Source organism: Apodemus sylvaticus, chromosome 6, assembly GCF_947179515.1.
Source record: "Apodemus sylvaticus chromosome 6, mApoSyl1.1, whole genome shotgun sequence".
NCBI classification, from domain to species: Eukaryota; Metazoa; Chordata; class Mammalia; order Rodentia; family Muridae; genus Apodemus; species Apodemus sylvaticus.
This window is the reverse complement of record NC_067477.1, coordinates 10,134,053-10,154,395: the sequence shown is the minus strand read 5'-3', so window position 1 is coordinate 10,154,395 and position 20,343 is coordinate 10,134,053.

The following is a 20,343-nucleotide window of genomic DNA, read 5'->3' as shown; positions in this document are numbered from 1 at the left end:
TGTACCTGGGTTTATGCTAATGAGGCGGCCCATGGGGCTACCCAAAAGAAGGACTGCCCATGGGGCTATTCACCAGAAGGACTGCCCATGGAGCACCCACCAGAAGGACTGCCCATGGGGCACCCACCAGAAGGACTGCCCATGGGCACCCACCAGAAGGACTGCCCCTGGGCTAGACGAGGTTGGAATGTTGAACCATGATGATTATCCTTTCCCTTTTAGAACATCTGGGAGCCCCGAATTGCCGACCAGTTGGTCAGAAGTGAGGATGATGGACAGTGAGTCCTTCACATACAGTAGCTGCCACTTGGAGTAGCGATTGGCTTGTTGGGGACAGTGTCCTTTAGCCAGTGGTATCCTATGCTGCTGGCTATGCTGGACTGCTGTGCAGACCCGTACTAGGTACAAAAGAGTCTTGTGGGATTTTACGTAAGAAATGTAAAAAAAAAAAAAGAACAAATAAAAGAAGAACTTATGTTCACCTCTGATAGAACACCAACAAACACAAAGGGGAGGATTCTGCCCAAGTTCAGCGTGGAGAATCAATGGTCTGTTGTGGCTAATTCAGAGGCACACAGGGAGAAGGAAAGGCAGCCTCATCAGTGGAAACTTCCACAATGGAAAGTCACCATAGTACAATGGAACCATACTCCAGAATGGGTGATGACCTCACCATAGTACAACAGAACCACACTCCAGAATGGGTGATGACCTCACCATAGTACAACGGAACCACACTCCACAATGGGTGATGACCTCACCATAGTACAACGGAACCACACTCCACAATGGGTGATGACCTCACCATAGTACAACGGAACCACACTCCACAATGGGTGATGACCTCACCATAGTACAACGGAACCACACTCTCAGTAAGCCCCACCTCCTTGCACTCGGGCAGCTATAGGGCAGAGAGCGTGGGTGCCCTGACTCTCAGACAGGTGTCGTCCAGGCGTCCTACCTCCTTTTATTAGGGAGTTACGGCAGTTTCTTTCACATTACCATAATCAATGTGCAGCTGGAATCAGCTTTTAGGAAGAAGGTTTACTTTGGCTCACACTTCAGGGGTACAGTCTATCATGGTAGGGAAGGCGACTCAGCAGGAGCATGAGACATCTGCTCATACCGCATCTGTGCTCAGGAAGCAGAGTGGAGATGCGAAGTGATGCTTAGAAACTTCTAGGCCCTTGTACTGGCTGGTGATGTGTCAACTTGACACAGGCTGGAGTTACCACAGAGAAAGGAGCTTCAGTTGAGGAAGTGCCTCCATGAGATCCAGCTGTGGGGCATTTTCTCAGTTAGTGATCAAGTTGGGAGGGCCCCTTGTGGGTGGTGCCATCCCTGGGCTGGTATTCTTGGGTTCTATAAGAGAGCAGGCTGAGCAAGCCAGGGGAAGCAAGCCAGTAAGGAACATCCCTCCATGGCCTCTGCATCAGCTCCTGCTTCCTGACCTGCTTGAGTTCCAGTCCTGACTTCCTTTGGTGATGAACAGCAGTGTGGAAGTGTAAGCTCAATAAACCCTTTCCTTCCCAACTTGCTTCTTGGTCGTGATGTCTGTGCAGGAGCAGCACCCTGACTAAGGCAGCCCTCTCCAGAGTCTTGCTTCCCAGTTATACCCTGTCAGATGGGAACATTCTCCTCAGGCTCAAGGATTCGCACACTTGGTCCCCAGTGTTGCGATCATGAAGAGAAAGGGTATTGAGATATGTTCTATGGGCGTGTGGGGGAAGAGCGTGCCTCAGAGGGCCCATGCCAAGGCATCCCTGCCCCCCCCCCCGGGACCACACACATGAAGGTACAGTGTATTTATTTAGGGCATGGGGAGGGGAGTTGAGAGTAATAGAGGCAGAGAAAGGCAGAGAGAGGAAGAAAGTAGAGAAGTCGAGGCCGCCATGACCACATGTTGAGAGGGGGGAGGGGAGGAGAGCCCAAGGGGCAGAGAGGTGAGCGTATGATGAGAGAGAGCGATGAGAGAGAAGAGAAGGGGCAAGTAGCCCCTTTTACAGTGGGCCAGGTCTATGGGGCGGGGCATACCTGGCTCTTGCCAGGTAAGTGTGAGGTAGAGCTTAGATAGAATACTAACATGGTGGTCACATCAGGCCCAGAAGAAACTGCTCCGCCACACCCTTCCAACCCTTCTTCCAGCTCTAAGTTCCTTCCCATGGCCTCTTCCTGAGCCTTGAAAGGGCCATGGAGACACGACTGTTTTCTGAGCACTGAGTCGCCGTGACACACCATGAACACCTGTGCCCAGCTAGCTGTCTGACTGGCTTTCATTCTTGTCAGTTCCAACTTAGCCTCATTTTGATTTCTCACATCTCAAAACAAGAGCACAGGGGTCTTCACCAATGGCCGTTGCCCACACAGTTCTGGCACACAGGCACAGAACACACTGTCAGCGGAGGCTCAGGCGTCTCCCTCACTAACAACCCCACCGAGCACCGGAATCTGCATGGAATGTTCACACAGCTTCTGCCCAAGCTTCCCCCATCCACACGGGGACCCCTTACACCAGCTCCTCAACTGTTGTTTTCACTGTTCTTCCCAACGCTCCGCCCCCTAAAGCTGTGAGGCACTCCGTTACAGGGTTATATGATAGAACCTTCTTATATTAAAGTAAGCGTTAGGTCTCTAAATCAACCACGGGCAAATGTCCAAAGCAAGCGCCAACTGGTCGTGGAACTCAGAAGTTAACAGAATACAGAACATCTTCAGCAACAAGGAAGAGCGCTACCCATCAAATCGGCATGAAAAGACCTGTCACTCACATTAAAAGAATGAAGTTGGATACAGAGATAAAGGCAAAACGAACTTTGCGTAGCTCTCTGCAACACACGCATTCTCCCTGAGCCCTGCAGCCTTCCCATCAGCCACCTCTCCCTGCTGAAAGGACTTTGGTCTGGGCAAACCACAGGCTCCAGTTTCCTTGGCAGTCATGAGGAAGCCCCCTTTTCACGTCAGACCCTCAAATTAAATTCCCCCATTGTGACATGCAGGGTGTGTCACAGCCACACACCTGCCTCCAGTAATTGCGACATCGGCAGGATCCCCCACACCCGTCCCCAGTGCTTGGGGTGTTGCCATGGAACAGAGCACACTCCATCTTCCGAAGCCCAGCAGTTTTGCCCATTAGTAGAAAGCCAACAAATCCGTACATACTCCAGTGTGCCCTCTAGATGCCTAGCGTAGTCTTCAACTGCAACCTTGGCCACTTACGGTAACAGCTAGGGTTGTCCTCACCAAGGAGATGGTCACCTTACCCCCAGCAGGCATTCCAGAGGAGAGGAACGCGTTTCGTCTCATTTGGGTTTTGCCTTCTATACCTTCAGTGGACTGTATTCAAGCTTTAAAACTTCCTGATTCTCACAGGCACACACCTGGCCCTCGGTCAGTCTTCTCCCTAGAAAATCTGGCTCTACATAGATGTTGTCACCTTTGCTTAATAGTGACACAAGCACAACCTTTTCTCCATTTCCCTCTCCTTTCATCCCCACCGTAGACCTCAGCAACACCACAAATGCCCCACACAACTCTCGGGGTCCCTTTTGAACTAACCTTCTTACCTCTCTGGCGAGCACAGGCCTAGGACCGGGAGAAGGAGGCATCACAACCACCTCTCAAGGGTCCAGCCTTCCTCTCCCTCCTCATTGCTGATTCTCTCCATGAGTTCCAGGGTTCAGATCCCGGAAGGGGCTCTTCAGCACATGTCAAATGTGTGTTCCCTTTCCCTTGTCCAGCTTTGGGGAATGTCAAGGTAGCACCCCCACCTCATCCTTCCTCTCACCCACTTTCCCCGCCAAATCAGAAGGTGAGGCAGAAGATCACACCTATGTGTCTGTCTCCCATTGTAATTTCTCCTTCACACAAGCAAATTCCTCGGGACACACTCTGCGGCCTCAGTTGTGTGTCTTCACACCCGTGGTAGGGATGTGCAACTTCAACTACAGCCAAAAGGTTTGCCACACACGGGGAAAGACAGCTGTGCGAGCCTGGCCCCCAAAGGAGCCCTCTAGACAGCCTCAGCTGCATGTGCTGTTGCTTAGAGAAGAACGCGCCCCTGCCCTCTCAGGCTCACCTTTGGTGCTTTTGGGTCTCCATTAGAGTGACAACTTGTTGCATTACCATTCCTGGTGACAAATAAGAAAAAATGGCTAAGCTCCCCAGAGAGGGTGCAAACAGCCCAAAGAAATGTTCCCATCCAAATTAGTTCATTTAGTTAAAAATGTTTAAAAGAACAGACCCATCAAAGCCCATGTTGGTGAAACAATTAGTTTATCAGTGTTAACATATCGGTGTTAACGATAGGAACCCGGGAAACATTCTTTACAGGAACATGGCTGACTAAGAGCAGCTGTTTCACGGAAAACCCACAGCAGCGTGGGAGACAGCTCGTGAAACCTGCATCCCTAGCCTCCACCCGCAGTTAACCTTCCAGCTGTCACACACACACACATGCATGCACGCACATATATGTACACACATATGCACACACATGCACACATGCATGCACACACACACAGTCATGCTCGCACTCACACATAGCTGGGAAGAAAGAAGGGGGAAGTGGTATGGTCACTGGCTACCCCCTACATACACACACATGCACACATTCATTCACACATGCATGCATGCACACACACGTGCACACACATGCTCACACTCACACATAGCTGGGAACAAAGAAGGAGGAAGTGGTATTGTAAGACTCGAGGGAGTCCTAACTTACTGGAGGGACCCCTGAGTGGACCACCCGGAGAGGAATCAATGCAAAAAGCAAGAGGATTTTTATTTAATATCCAGCATGCTGAGGCCACCCTGCACATGGAGACAGAACGACCATTCACTCCGGGCTGTGCAGGCCTTTTATACAGTTCTCAGGGCAACTACCATTAGGCACAATGTGATTGGCAGAACAGTGTTACCTTTAAACTAATGATTGTTAGGGGATGAGGTAGGTGGCCAATGGACTCTGGGCCTGCCCTAGCTGCAGGGACCTCCCTGTGGTCTGAGGAATGTAATTTAGCCTCTCCCTTCTGGGAGGGGGAACAATGAGTGTTCCATGGCCTTTCTAAAGTTCCTGAGTTAACCCCCACACATACACACACTCTTGAACCCACCCGTGGCTGGGAGGGAGGAAGGAGTGCTCCAGCTGACGGCTACCCTCCCCTCTCCTACCCTTGGAGTACTCACATTTCCCTGGTCATTCCACTGACCTCACGAACCCTACCTCAGTTTCCTCATCTCATTGCCATGACTGTGAGACCAGGACATTCTCAGTCACCTCAGACATGTGCTCCATCACCGCACGTGGTGACATCAGGTCTGGAAGCAATCACGTCCCTACAACTTGGACCCGAAGACGGGCCCAGCCCGAGGGTTCAGGCAGCAGCCTGTGTGACTGTGCTGAAAACGGACCCTGCACCTCCAGAGGCCTAAACAGCAGGGCCACTGACAAGGCACCAAGTGCCATTTGGAGAAGGCGTTCTACTGGCGTTGTCTACAAGCCTTCTGGAAGGTTCCAGTCAGATCAGAAAGTATCAGTGCCTTCAGACGGATGCCAGCAGCTCCACACGGAGCCTGAGAGACAGGGTTCCTCTATCTGTGAATGCCGCGGTCTGCGTGCTACTAGGTCTGTGTCTGCTGGGAAGACAAGTGCCCCCCCCCCAACACCAGTTGGAAGTCACTTCAGAGGATCCCCGTCCCGGATGTTCAGACGTCATAGCACCACTTTAACCTGTTTTTATTTTCCTTTTTATGTATGCATAGCGTGAGCTATGATAAAACCTATGATTAAATAAGTCCAAAGCAGCTCTTTGCTGAATATAGAGTAGGGCTTCTATATGATAAAGAATCATGTCAGGGTTTTATAGGCGGTGTTTTTTCTTTCTTAGAGGTGCATAAAACAACAACCCACCTACCGATCAACAGCATTGAACAAAGTGGTTAAAAAATAATAGCACAGGGCCCATCAGAGAGGAGTGAGAGACACCCAGCGCTCAGCAGCTGGACTCCCCGAGTCCGCTGAAGGACAGGGCGGGGTGGGGCGGGGCGGGGCGGAGGTAGGACTCCACAGAGAGCATCACAGTGGACACAGGAAAGATCTGTAAATCTCAATGCCTATTCATAACTTCTCAAACTTCCCAGAGCTGCAATGAAAGGCCTCTCTTTCCCTCAGTGGTACCCATCCTCCAAACCCTCGGGAAATGTCAGACATGAGAGAGACCTCCCAGCTCCAACCTCGGCATGACCGGAAGTCACACGAAGACATCTCTTATCGCCTCACTGCCTGACATAATCCTGAAAGGCCCGAGCAACACTGCAAGTCACATAAAAGTAACAAGAGGTTTAAGAGGGGGAGAGGAAGAGATAAAGCTGCCAGGGCTCAGGATAACAAGGCACCTGGGTAGGAAATGCAGCTGATCAACAACTGCTGGGACGAACTACAGCCACAGGATAAAGCCACAAAGATCAATAATATTCCCGCACACCACAGGACCCAGCCAGCAAATAAGACCTGCTCGCTACAGCAGCTGAAGCAATTAAGTAGCTGGGAATTAAGCTACCAGAGAACGGCTAGGCCCTGTGAAAGGACTCAGCTGAGCAGCTAAAAGGAGAAGGTACTGCGGTCAGATGGAGTGGGAGGGGGAGCCGGCTCGGATAGCATCGCCAACAATTGTCCCCAAATTAGTCTCTCTGTTAATGTCATGCAAATCACAGTTCCTGCAGGCTCTTTTTCCGAAACTCGACAGCCTCTATTCTCAGCCAGCGAAGGAAGAATAAAAAGCCCTGAATGGGGAAGCTGATTGGAAAGAAGGCAGGGGAAGGCCACACTCAGCCAGGGGGGAGGCAGGCTGCACAGCCATGGCAACTAAAAATAAAATGACAGAAAGCAGGCAAGGTGCCACCAGGGAGCACGCCGACTCTGAACAGACTCGAGAGAGCTCTCATAGGTCCGGGGGACCCAGCAAATCAGGTGGGGGATGTGGGGGGGAGGGGGGACAGGGCCGGACAGGCCACAGTTGCAGGGTAAGTAGCTTGTGATGTGTTGCACCATCTTACAAGTTGGCTACAGCTGGCTTAAAGCTGAGTGAACTGTAACAGAATGTGAGAAGGGCTGAGGTGGGGAACACCGGGCAGACACATTCTAGTCACGTGATGACAGAGATCCGGTCTAGCGACCCCGTTACCACCCCGCCACAGCAATACTCAAAGACACTGCTGGCCCCGGGACCTGGACAGCCAGGAACACAGCCTGGAGATGCTCTGACCCCGGAGGCCTGCACCCAGCTGCTGGGGAACACGCTACCAGGAGCCCATGCCCTGACACCGCGTCTGACCCGTTCTCCCAGACTCTCACCATCCCCTGCCAACTAAACCTTGCTACGTGTATGTGACTGACAGATGCAGGAGCTGATTGCTAGAAACACTGGTTTCGCAGCTGAAGACAAGGACCTTCACTAGGAGGTCATGGCAGGTACCTGAAGGTCGGCTGGGGCCATTAGGGAACTTGGGCGCAGAAAACAGACAGGTTCTGACTAAAGCCTGCGCTGGCTGGACCAGAGGCTGCAAAGGGGGCCAGCAGACTCTAGCCCTCCTCCCAGGCATTCCCTGGAGACCCCACTTCCTCCAAGGCCACCACAACCACCAGCTTCAAACAGGTTCTTTGAGGGGGAGGAGAAGCAATCTCGTTCATATAAATGTTTAACTAGGAATTAATATTTATGAGGCTCTTGAATGGCGGGCTGTGGGTTTAATAAATATTAACACAGACTGAGCTTCCCTTCCCTTCCCTTCCCCCTCACTTGGGTTGATACCTCCGTTTGTGTACCGTGCATTATTCAGCTGTCCCTGGGATGGGACCCACTTCTTGGTCCCCGGCTCCGGTCGGATCGGAAGCCTACAGGCTTCGGGGGGAGAGAAGTCACCAGACTGGGGGGATTCCTGATGTCATCCAGTCTGACCGGACTCTCCCTTGCCCCTTGCCACTTATTCTAGCTTAACACAGCCATTTCCATGACAGGAAGGGTCGCAGGGTCCAGCCAGCCTCAGGTGCCCGTTCTCCCGCCAGGCATGCGCTCTGTCTCAGGAAGCCCTCCCGGTCTGCTGGGCCTTCTGGAGCCCCAGCCTGGTTTCAGGCAACCGGAATCCCTGACTCACCCAAAGGGCCTAGCCAGCCATGAGCACTGGTGGAGCTCCAGCGCCCCCTTGTGTCCAGTGTGCACCTAAGTAGAAAGACGCCTGTTAGGAGACCAGGCCCTGGGGTTGGGGTCCCCCTGCGTTAGACTCACAAATATTCACAACCCTGGCCTGGTTTCCCTCCTGGTCTGGGTCACACGAATTGGTCAGCTGAGTTGGGAACAGAGCCCAACACCGCCCTCTGCAGCTCCAGTGCTATCTGCTGTCGCATCAGTGGGGCTGCCCCGTCCATGAGATGACGTGTCTCCCTAGTAGCAATCCCTTGGAAGACACATGATAGAACCTAGGTACCCCACAACACACACCTGGGGACCAGCCTCTGCGCTTCTTTGCCCACCCCACCCTTCCACTGTCTGGGCCTCCTCTAGGCACCGCCAACGCCCCAGAAGTAAGGGAGTAAGCTCACCAAACAAACCCTACTCCTTCCACACAGGAAGCTGAGGTCTGGAAAGACCAGCCCTCCCCTCCCCTCCCCTCCCCTCCCCTCCCCTCCCCTCCCCTCCCCTGCTGAAAGGAGACAGACAAGAGCCTTGGTAAGAGCAGGCTGAGGATGAGGGAGGGAAATACCCAGGGCCAAGGCACCTCCGAGAGGCGGGAAACTGAGGCAGCACAGACTCCAGCAAGAGGAGAGGCCAGATCCTTTCTCCTGATCCATGCTGCTCCTCCTGAGGTGCCCTCCTCATTCCACACGGCTGTTGGCCCAACAGGCCAGGCGGTGGAGCGATTGGATGGACTCAGGGTGACCATGGGGAAGGTACCTCCAGCCCTAGTCCCCATGGGCCCCAGGGCCCTCACACACCTCACAGGCTCTTCTTGCCTCCCCGTCAGTCTCCAGATGGGGTCAGGACTAGATCAGCTTCCTACTGAACTAGCTACGCCTTCCCTACCACCAGCTAATGTGACCCTCCTCGCCTCACCCCTGTCTGCTACAAGTGGTGCTCTTCACAACAGTCCCACCAGTGGCATCCCATACAATTCAAGCCCCAGGGAGCCCAGTGGGGGCCACTGCACTGGCCTGGGCCGTTCCTGGAGAAGTGACAGAACTGGTAGCTTCAACTGTACTGAGAACGGCTTTGAGAATCAGACATCAGATCCAATATACTCACTCGTTTAAAGTGTCAGCCCTGAGCTGGGCATTACTTCTGCCCCTCCTTGACGGTGGGTGGGGCTATGAGTGTGGGTGGGGCCGTGGGTGGGTGGGACCATTGGAGTGGGTGGGGCCATGAACTTCAGTCTTCAAGGGGACAGAAAGCAACACCAATGGGTGAACATTCTAAAAAAGGACATCCTGATTGGAAGATGGCCTGGTGGCAGGTCACCCATACACGATTCCAATGTCAAGGGCAGAGGGTAAGTACTTCGAACTGAAGTGAGAGAGGGCTAGACTAGGATGGCCCCTGTGCTCTGAACTAGTAGACCAGGACGGCCATGTTCTAGAGGCCTGTGGACCCAGGTAGAGACCCGATCCCCGAAAGGAAGGGAGGCTCTGGTACTGGTTTCTCAAAGCTGCCTCTGACAGCGCTAATTTTCCTGTTTAGTGTTGCCTTGTTACTAAGCTGAAGAAAGTCTCTCACCTTTGTGGGAAGTCCACAACCGTTCCTTAGAAACCTAAGGAGGGTGGCAGGAGGCTCAGCACGTGGGAAGGCCCCTCACTCTTATTAACCTGCTCCCAGACCCTGGGAGGTTCCAGTCCCCACCCCATGACAGTGCAGGAGAGTGGGTTGAAGTTTGGGTAGGAAAGGTGCAGTGTGGGGGACCCCTCACCTTCCTCCCTCCGGTGGCTTCTGATGCCTGTAGGGAAGACTGAAGGGCAGTACAGCCAGGACCCAGACGGCGCGTTCTGCCTGACGAGAAGAGGAATATTGCTGTCTACTTAATATGGATATCAAACAAGGCGAGTTTTTTGGTTGGGATAGGGAGGTGGATGGAATATAAAACATCTTCTACTCAGTTAGCAGTGCCCTGCTGTGTGGGCTTCAGATACCTGTGCCCTTCTCACTCAGCAGTAAGGCCTTACAGACACAGAAAGACAGAGGGACGCACACAAACCATCCACCCTGCCCCCACCCCTAAAGAGAGAGGGTCTGCTGTGAGGAAGGTGGCTCAGAGCACAAAATAACCTGAGTCCAGTGCCCTGGCGTATGCAGCAGCCAGGGTCACGGCCAGGGCAGGTCGTGTTCTCCAGGGAATCAGAGACAATCCAATCCACGGGATCTCAGCAGGAGAGACAGCAGGGAAGGTCCCAAGCTGAACACAGGGGAGCAAAGTCCCGGCTCCAACAGGCAAGAGGGCGTCCCTCTTCTGAGTCTTTGTACCGCATTCTGGCTTTCAGATGGCCTGGTGCAGCGCCCACAGAGACGAACCCCAACACGGTCCACTCCACTTTCTCTAAATAGCAAATAGCACCTGATTTCTGAGACGCCTCAAGACCAGCCCCAAGCAGGTGCCTCCCAGGGTGCCCACAACCACCTAGCACTGTCACAGAGGAGCCACAGCCAACTATGGAGTGACATCAAAAGCCTCAGGCCTCATAGAACTGGGGGTGGGGCCCTGGACGCACTGGTGAGTACTGAGGTGGCCTGAGCCTCTGGGGAGTTCAGGGGACAGCAGGCCTTGGAGCAGGAGAATGGTGCAGCCCCAGGGTGACCTCATGTGGGAGTTGCGGGCCTTGTTACTTTCTGTTTTTCAAATTTCGTTCCATTGGCATAAGAAGCCAGGCAGTTGCTTTTGCTGTCCAAAATCCTTCAGGAGCAAAACCCTACACAATCCTGGAGGAAATTGAATTCAGGAATTAGATGCAAGGCTTGGCAGAGACCTCGGCGGAGCCCCCGACAGGGCGAGACAGACACATCCACGGAGACCACATCACAGTTATTAACCTTTTGCTCCAGAGCATATGGAGAAAAGCTGCTAGACACACAGGGAGAAATTTCCTAAACCACAGTCACAGTGGGAGACTTCAAGAGACCGCATCAGTAATTGCCAGATCAAAACCATGAGCAAAGGAGAGGGGGAATTAATAGAACAATTAGCCACATAAATTAACAGATATGCAGGCCTTGAAGAAAGCAGCGTTCCTTTCAAATACTAAACAAACACACAAAAGAGCATTACAGGAACCTGAGCAGGTTATTAGAAGGGGAGGTGGCCCATGCTACAATAGTACTCTGAGTGGGGTACAAGAAAGCACGGGAATAACCGCAGACCTGTGCGTGTGCATGTATGTGCAAGTGCATGTGTGTGAGTATACGTGCATGTGTATGCGTATGCATGTGCAGGTACATGCATGTGTGTATATGTGTGTATGCATGTGTGTACATGTGTGTATGTGTGCACATGTGTGTGCATGTACATGAGTGTATATATGTATGTGGGTGTGTATGTGGTGGGTATATGTGTGTATTTGTGTGCATGTGTATGAGTGAATGTGTATATATGTGATATGTGTAAGTGTATGTGGGTGCATGTGTGTATGTGTATGGGTGGGTGTATGCATGTGTGTGTATATGTATGAGTGCATGTATGTATGTGGGTGCAGATGGCATGGGTATATGTGGATATATGTGGGTATGTGTATATGTGTGTTCATGTGTGCAAGTAAATGTGTATATATGTGTAAGTGTATGTGGGTGCATGTGTGTGAATGTGTATATATGTGTATGTGGGTGCATGTGTGTGAATGTGTATATATGTGTAAGTGTATGTGGGTGCATGTGTGTATTATGCACGTGTGTGTGCATGTGTGTGAGTGAATATGTGTGAGTGAATGTGGTGTGTGTGTGTGCGTATACATGTGTGTATGTATGTGTGTACATATGTGTGTGTGTGTGTGTGTGTTCAAGAGGGTGGCAGTTAGAGAACAACCTTGGTGTGGTTTCAGGATCTGTCCGTCTTTTTACATGGACAGATCTCATTGGCTCCACTGTTTTTGATGGCCGCGGAGAGGCAGAACAGAAGGGGAAAGAAAGGTAAGCCTCCGGGATGCCACATCTCCGCCTCCCTAGCACTGAATCTCAAGTCCACAGCCAGCTCTCACCAGCGTCCCAATACACTTCACAAAGCCATGGCCTCCGTCACACACCCTCCCCAGGGCTCTGGTGTCATCTCAGAAGAGAAGGAGGATGGATCGTAAGAGCCAGACGTTAGAAGACTGAGGAGAAACTGTCTTCTGGACATGACGGGGATGCTGCGCTCAGGAACTCACAGCAGTGGTTGCCAGACATGACCTGCATAAGGTCACACAGCCAGTGTCCCAGCTCGGAGGGCAGAAGCAGTACACAGAAGATGGACGGCATCCGTGAGTCCTCGGCCTTCCCCGAGAAGCTATTAACAGCTGATGGCTTCCGAGGGTGAAGTCAGTTTTCTCTAAAGGCGTGGCTCCTGGTAGATGACCCCACACCCAGAAGTATACGGACAACGTAGATGGACTCGGAGGGTCATGGACACAAAACAAAACCGGACGTGAAGGTGAGAATTGGGTGAGTCAGGGACAGGAGTGTGGGGAGGTCATGATCAGAAGACGTGCTATGAAATTTTAATAAAAAAAATATTAAACAAGGAAAAAAGTTCAACTTCCAATCTACTTGGCAAAATGGTCAAGGACTACACTTGACCCTCTGCTCATGAAGGCCAGTTGTGCCTGCTTCTGTGTCCCCAGAATAAGGAGCAAGCCACCTCCCACCTACGCGTCCATCTTCTGCGTCCTGAAGGAGTGGACCGCTTAAGAGGCAGGCTCTGTGCGCTTGGCTCGCAGGCACCGCAGGGGAGACATCTGAGCGAGCCTCTCAGGCTCACAGAGGAAACGCCACCTCACGCTTCACGTCACGCCGCCACGTCATGCCAACATCACGCCACCATCATGCCACCACGCTGAAGTGTAACAAGGGCACTGCATCTCAAAAATCATGAACTCAGGGGCAGGAAGGATGGCTCAGCAGTTAAGAGCACTGGTTGCTCCTTCAGAGGACACGGGTTCAATTCGTGGTACCCCACATGGCAGCTTACACCCATCTATAACTCCAGTTCCATGGGATCCGACACCCCCTTCTGGCCTCTTTGTGTATGCACAGACATGGTGCTTATACAAACATACAAACAAAACACTCAAAAATGTATTCACAAAATAAAAATAGTTCTTTAAAATATAATGGGCCAGGCAGTGGTGGTGCATGCCTTTAATCCTTGTGCTTGGGAGGCAGAGGCGGGTGGATCTCTGAGTTTGAGACCAGCCTGGTCTATAGGACAGCCAGGGCTACCGAGAGAAACCCTGTCTCAAAACTCAATCAATCAATGGACAGGTCCAGCCTTAGCCCAACCATGGAGTGCTCACCTAGCAGGTCTGAAGCCCTGGGTTCTGCTACAGCACCACAGTGAACTTGTGTGTGTGTGTCCAAACAACAGCACAAAAGGACATCTTTGTTAAAGAAGCAGAGAAAAGAAAGGAAATACGACCCAAGCTAGTTTTAGTAGCACGGAAATCCAGAGCCTGTCTCTCTGTCTCCAGCTCCTCAGTGGTCCCTGTATTTTCTGGGTATTCATAAGGAACAGTTTTGCTTATAAATTCTTCTTTTCTTTCCATTAATTTCCTTATTCACTTTACATCCTATGACAGCCCTTCCCTCCTCTCCTCCCAGCCCCACCCCACCCCACTTCTTCCTCCACCACCCCCTTCTCCTCAGAGGACGGGGGTTTCCCCCAACCCACCCTGGCACATCAAATCTCTCCAGGGCTATGCACATTCTCTCCCGCCAGGGGAAAGGCGCCCATGAGCAGGCAAGGGCGTCTGAGTCTAAATTCTAAGAGAACAGGAGCAGGCTTCACATACTGAGAATCAGCCCCCAGCTCCAACAGCCCAAGTTCTAAGGCACTCTCCTGCCCCGAGAGGATCTCACACTTGTAAAATACAGGGACAGGAACACTGGCTAGTTGGCCAGGGCCAGACACAGCCAGCCTCTGAGACCTCTGTATTCATCTTTTTGTGACTTTTCCGATATCATTTTATTAGGAAAGTTTTCAAGCACAGCAAAGTCAAAAGACTTGCACAGTGGATACGGCTATCCACCTTCTCGTACAGATCAACACCAACCTGGTTCTGCCCCGTCCATCTGCCCTGCCCACAAGCAATCCACCCCACAGTCATCTTGCTTTGCAATAAATACCTTTCAAGTCAAGTTGCAGAGGACATCTGCCACCCCTCCATGCCTAGCCCAGTAAGCAAACCACAGATGATTCAATTCTCTGTTCTCCCTCCCTTCCTCCCTCCCTCCCGCCCTCCCTCCCTCCCTCCCTCTCCTTCCCTCCTGGTCCTTCCCTTCCCTCACATTTTCTGACAGGGTCTCTTCTAGTTACCCAAGCTGAACTGAAACTTACTACATAGACCAGGCTAGCCTCAATGTTTTTTATTAAGCATTGTAAGTTGCATTCAATAGCCTCTGGATACACCACACCACAATCCATCAACAATCAGTCAGACCCAATAGCAGTTCATTCTTCACAATCCATGAGTGAGGGCGGAACTCCTTCTACTTACAGCTAAGAGCCTATGTAGCTCTCAGGGGCAGGGCCTGGGGAGTCGCACCTCACTTCTGATTGCTAATGTGATGAAGAGCGTTGGAAGTACGGGAAATGTAAGAAGAGATTCTGATTCAAAGCACACTGTTTGGAAACAGTCACAAAACTTTGATACAGATATACCTGCTTCTACTGAATTCCTGATGGGAAACTTCTCAAGAACAAGCAGTTTGTTTCCTCCTACAGAAGGGGAGGGGCTGTTTTGCTTTTTAAGATCATAGGAGTTTTCTTTCTATTTTGCTGATATGAATATGAAGATATAAAACAGCAATCAAGAACAACAATGCTCACAGTAGTGATATACCAGGGTAACCTTGATATTCCAAACTGCTAGACAACTTTGGGGGCTTTAGAATAAACGCAAAGGAGGTCAATAATCACAAAATTTTTAAGGTCAGAGCAAGATCAGTCCATGGCTAAACAGAGCTAACATCTTTTATAGGACTATTGCTGATTATTAGCATTTTGTTTTGCAAATGGGCACACACTGGCAGGAATGGAAGACAGGACAATAACATGCAGAATATTAACTACACATTTTAAAAATTATGAACCATGCAGAAGTTTAGCTCATGGTAACACTGATGGATTCAAATTGTTAATAGGCTGTTCGGCTGCAGAAGGGTGGGGCGTGGTCAGAAGAAAGGGGTGGGGGAAGGCCTGCCCTTGGAGGGTCTTCCTGTCTCTGCTTCCTGGCTGCCGGGACAGGAGCCGCTTTCTCCCATGCACCCTTCCTGCTCTGTGTTCTGCCTCTCCACAGTGGGGCAGTCACCCCGACTTGAAACCTCTGAAGTTGGGGTCAAGTCCCCACTCTCCCTGTTAAACTGTTTCTCTTGAGTTCTTGTGACAAAATGGGAGCACAGAGCACAGCCACAAAATGAGGTCCTGCTTCACGTTGCATTTCCACTCAGCGGTGGCCACAGAATTTTGTGCTAATTTGATAAACTTTGTGCTTGAAATGAGGTGTGTGCTGGGCACTGTGGTCCATGCCTTTAATCCCAGCACTTGGGAGGCAGAAGCAAGTGGATTTCTGAGTTCAAGTCCAGCCTGGTCTACAGAGTGAGTTCCAGGACAGCCAGGGCTATACAGAGAAACCCTCTCTCAAAAATCCCAAAAACGAAACAAAACAAAATAAAAAAAAAAAAAAAGAAAGAAAGAAAGAAAGAAAGAAAGAAATGGGGTGTGTGCTGCGTTTGGGAAAGAGTCAGTCCGATTGCGCACCCACTTTTGTGTTGAAACGGTGTGAACACTAAGCAACTTTGCTCACACAAACAAGCCCGGGGAGACAAAGGGAGCTTTGTCACAGCGATTCCCAACACACACAGAGCTCCATTATCACAAAGAATGGAAGTGGTCAGCTGACGGGCGAGGCTGTGGGCCACTGAAGCCTCTGCTTCGGTCTACAGAGGGCTTTGTTTTATCCCTCCCCATCCCCACCCCCAAATCCCCGGCGTGGTCACCGTTACACTGCAGGTGGAGGTGGGAATCTCAGTGTGAGAGTCAGAGGGGAAGATGGAAGAGAAAAATCTCTCCACAGCTCAAGTCAGCCTTGAAAACCGCCACCCAGTGGTCGCCAACAAAGGAGAGTGATGCCCCTTGTCGCCACCAGAGGGCGCCATGCCACCAAAAGCACGCGGGCAGCGAGGGCACCCCCCCTCCTGGTTAGTCTCATCCGCTCTTCCCTGGAGCAAAACCGCGGAATCTGGGTACCGAGTGGCCTCAGGATGCCTGGAAATTCTGCCCTGGTGACACTTTCCTTAGTCAGGCTGGAACCTGAGTCTGTAAAAAGGACCCAGGAGGAGGGGACACTGTGAACACAGGCTCCTCCTTCTGAATGCTGCAGAGCCCATGTCCCTGCTCCAAATGATGACCACTGTCCGAAAGGGGAGTGAGAAAGCCAGGGGCAGCTCAAAACCACCTACTTGCCCAGTATCCACAAAGCAACGGGTTCCATCCCCAGCAACAAGGAAAAAAGGGGGGTGAGGGGGCTTCCGGGTCCACGGCCCTCACCTAACGCTGGCCACATCCAAAGCAAACCCGGTTGGAGCAAGGCCAGTGTGCCAGCTGCTGTGGAGTGAGGCTGGGCCTTACAGGTGTCATGGTCCCGCAATACAGAACGTGTGGGCGCTGGGTGCCTTGAGCAGAACAGGTTCCTTTCCCCACCGTTCAAAAAGACCAGAGGAACTTCAGGCAGGGCCCACCACTCCCCTGGAGCCAGTCCACCTCTGGGCTTCAGTCTGCCCATCTACCAGGTAGCGGCTGACGCGGACGAGTAAGCTGTCTGAGAGGCCAGGAGTCCTCAAGGGGCCCTCATAGATCCGGGGCCCTCATAGATCCGGGGCCCTCATAGAACCGGTGCGCGCATAGATCCGGGGCCCTCATAGATCCGGTGCTCAGAATACAGGTCCCTCCTTCCTGTTCCCCAAACCCAGGACATCAGCCAGGAGGCCCTGGGCTCCATTTGTTGCAGCATCGAGAAGGTCACTCCCTGTCGACTACCATCTGACCAGGCTGAGTCCTCAGCCCAGCCTGCAGCTCCTGGCTGCGTCAGCCCAGCTGCAGGAAGGAGGGCCCCACTCGGAGAATGGTCAGCCCTGCCCTGAGAACTTGGCTGGAACTAACCAGACCTCCCTCCAGCCACTGGGTAAGCTTCTGGCTGCTGGCTAACCCTCTGCGCCTTCCTCCCTGGCCTAGGTGGAAACCAGCTGTCAGGGCCTCGGTGGGCACTCACTTCAGTGGTACTCACTGCAATGTACCAGTACGGACATGGGCACCAGGGGCTTTGTGACTAGACTCATGGGGCTAGAGGGTCTCTGAGTACCATCAGGGATTGAAGAGGCTAATGTGAACCAGCACCAGGGATGTCCTGGCCTGATTTGGGTGACCAGGCATAGCTTTGGGGTCCAAGCTCAGGGGAAAGGGTCCTACATTTGGGTGAAAAGATGGTAGCCAATAGAGTAGTTGCGGGGCTTCATCTAAGAGGCTGTTCTGGGCCTCCAGGACCTGGGCTCCAACCTGCCTTTGTTCTTACACTGGGCAGCTCCAAGACCGTGGTATCCGCCAGTACAGATGAAGACCACAGGATTCTGGAAAGAGTCTGCCAGGGCTATGGTAGGCTGGGGGTGGACCCCTTAACTCTGGCCCTTACCATGTACAGTATTCAAGAGCCCTGGAGAGGCCAGAATAGTCCTGCGCAGAAGCAGCAGGCCAGGTGTGAGGAGCAGAGGGTCGCAGGATTTAGGGGTACCTAGCTCCTCTGACAAGCCAGTTTTGTTTCCCCTCTCCCCTGATATTCTTGGAGTACAGGCATCTGGAGTCTAGAAGACAAGGCGTGTGCTACAAAGGGCAGAGCTGGAGACAGGACCCAAGCCCTTGGAGGAGTCCAGAAGATCGTGAGTGGATCCCAGACATTGGACAGTTGGTGTTTGATTTTGCTTTTGATTGTGACTGTGCCCTGATATTTTTCCCTCTTGAAGGAAGAAAGTATTTTAGTGGAGCCCAAAGTCAAGAGACTTTTCATTGTAACCAAACCAAACCAAACCAAAACAAAACTTTGAATTTCAAAAGAGATTGGATATTTTAAAGGGACTGAAATTTTAAGAATTTGCGAAGACTGTGGGACTTTTAAAGTTATTTAGATCTTGGGGATGAATTAGAAAGTAAGGGTGGAGGCTTAGCAGTGCTGCGTTTGTGCTTAACGCTTGCAGAGGCCTGGCCGCCTGAGCCTCAGTCACCAGCAGTGGGGCGAGGGGGCTCAGGGTCTCCCATCTGTAACATCTGCTCCAGTCCAGCCTCCCTGTGGGATGGGGAGTATCTATATCTCTTCACAGCTTTGATTTTCCTCTCCCAGTATGCTAAGCATCTCTCTCTTCACAGGCGGGGGCCATTCATGCATCATTTTTGAGAAAAAAAAAAAAAGCATCTTCTCTGCCATTTTTCTCTTTAACTCCTTTCTCCTTCTTTACTGCTCTGCTCTCTTCTATCGCATCCTTCTTCTCTTCCTCTTCTTCCTTCTTTTTGAAATAAGAGTCTCACTGATAGCCCAGACTCACCTAAAAATGGCTACCCCAGGCTGGCACCGCCTGCCTCAGTCTTCCACGTGCTGGGATTACAGGTGTAAGCCACACACCGGCCTTCTTCCACTCCTGAATTTGTATGTTTTTTCCGTGCATGTGTGTTTTTTTGTGGATGTGCATATGTGCATCGCATGCATGCCTGGAGTTCGTGGAGGTCAGAAAAGAGAACTGGATCTCCGGATCTGGAGTTACAGTTATAGCTATCATGTGAGTTCTGGGAATTAAACCCCAGTCCTCTGGCAAGAGCGATGTGGGCTCTAAACTGCTGAACCGCCTCTCTGGTCCTTAAAGCTTCCTGAAATGCTCTATGACTGTCATGTATGTATTAATTTGTGTGAGAGGGTACACTCGAGGAGGTCAGAGAATAACCCACCGGTTATCCGTCCACTTTTGGATCGCAGGGATCTAACTGAGGACATTAAACTTGGTGGAAACATCTTTTATCTACTGAGCCGCCTGGACAGCCCTTACATATTTTTAACATAATGTATTTTTACTGTATTCACCCCCCCATTACCCTTTCTGATACCCAACCCACTCCCTCTGGGTCCCTTTAGCGAGTCAGCGTCCTCCTACACGGATGACCCCTCTTTATGACAGAGTTTAATTAGTGTTGCTTGCAGGAGTGTGGGTGTGGATCTGTGTACAGGAGCGTGAGCAACTGAACCAATAGCCAAGTGCATCACTGGAAAAAAAAAAAAAACATAGTCCTGCTCCTCCTCCTGCTGTCATTAACTGCAATAGCGCCTGGGAGAGGAGGCGGAGCCTCGTGAGCCCCGCCCACTCCGTGCAGGACTGTTGATTGGCTTGATCTTGAGCTGGTAAAGACAGCTGTCCAGGACCAGCCATGCTGTGTACAGAGGCGGCATTTCACAGCACTGACCCCAGCCTGTGTCTCATACATTCTTGCCTCAATTCTATTCCACCATGTGACAGACACGTCCCATTTAGGTCTGACCCTCAAAAGTCAGTGCCTAACTGTGAGTCCCTACCTTAACTGCTGGTCACTGCAAAAAGAAGCGTCTCCACCCAATGCTGAGAACAGCGCTAATTTTTTTTTCATTTTAAAATGTTTCTCTTCATCTTAGCATGGCCCCTGCTCACTTACATTCCGTTTACTCTGATTTAGACAATGCTTTTTTATTTACTCCGTAATCTTTTCTAAGTCCTCCTTTCTGGGTTTTATTAATTCTCATTTATATGATGTTCTGCCGTGGCATCGCTGTCCTGGTCACCGCTGTGAGAAAGAGGCACACAGATCCAGTACTGCAGAGTGTCATTTATTCCAGACTTACAGATCAGACCATGGCGCCAGGCAACAGCAAGACCAGAGATCCCCATGATCTTTGGAAGAGGGAGCCAATCTGTATGGTGATAATGAAAGATTGCATCCTGTCTGAAATGTCCCTGGTTCGCCTTCAGCTACAGTCTAAACACCAGGTGTGCCTCTGGGGCAGCTATGAGCCTCAAGTGTGATTCTGATGAGAGCCAGGGCTGG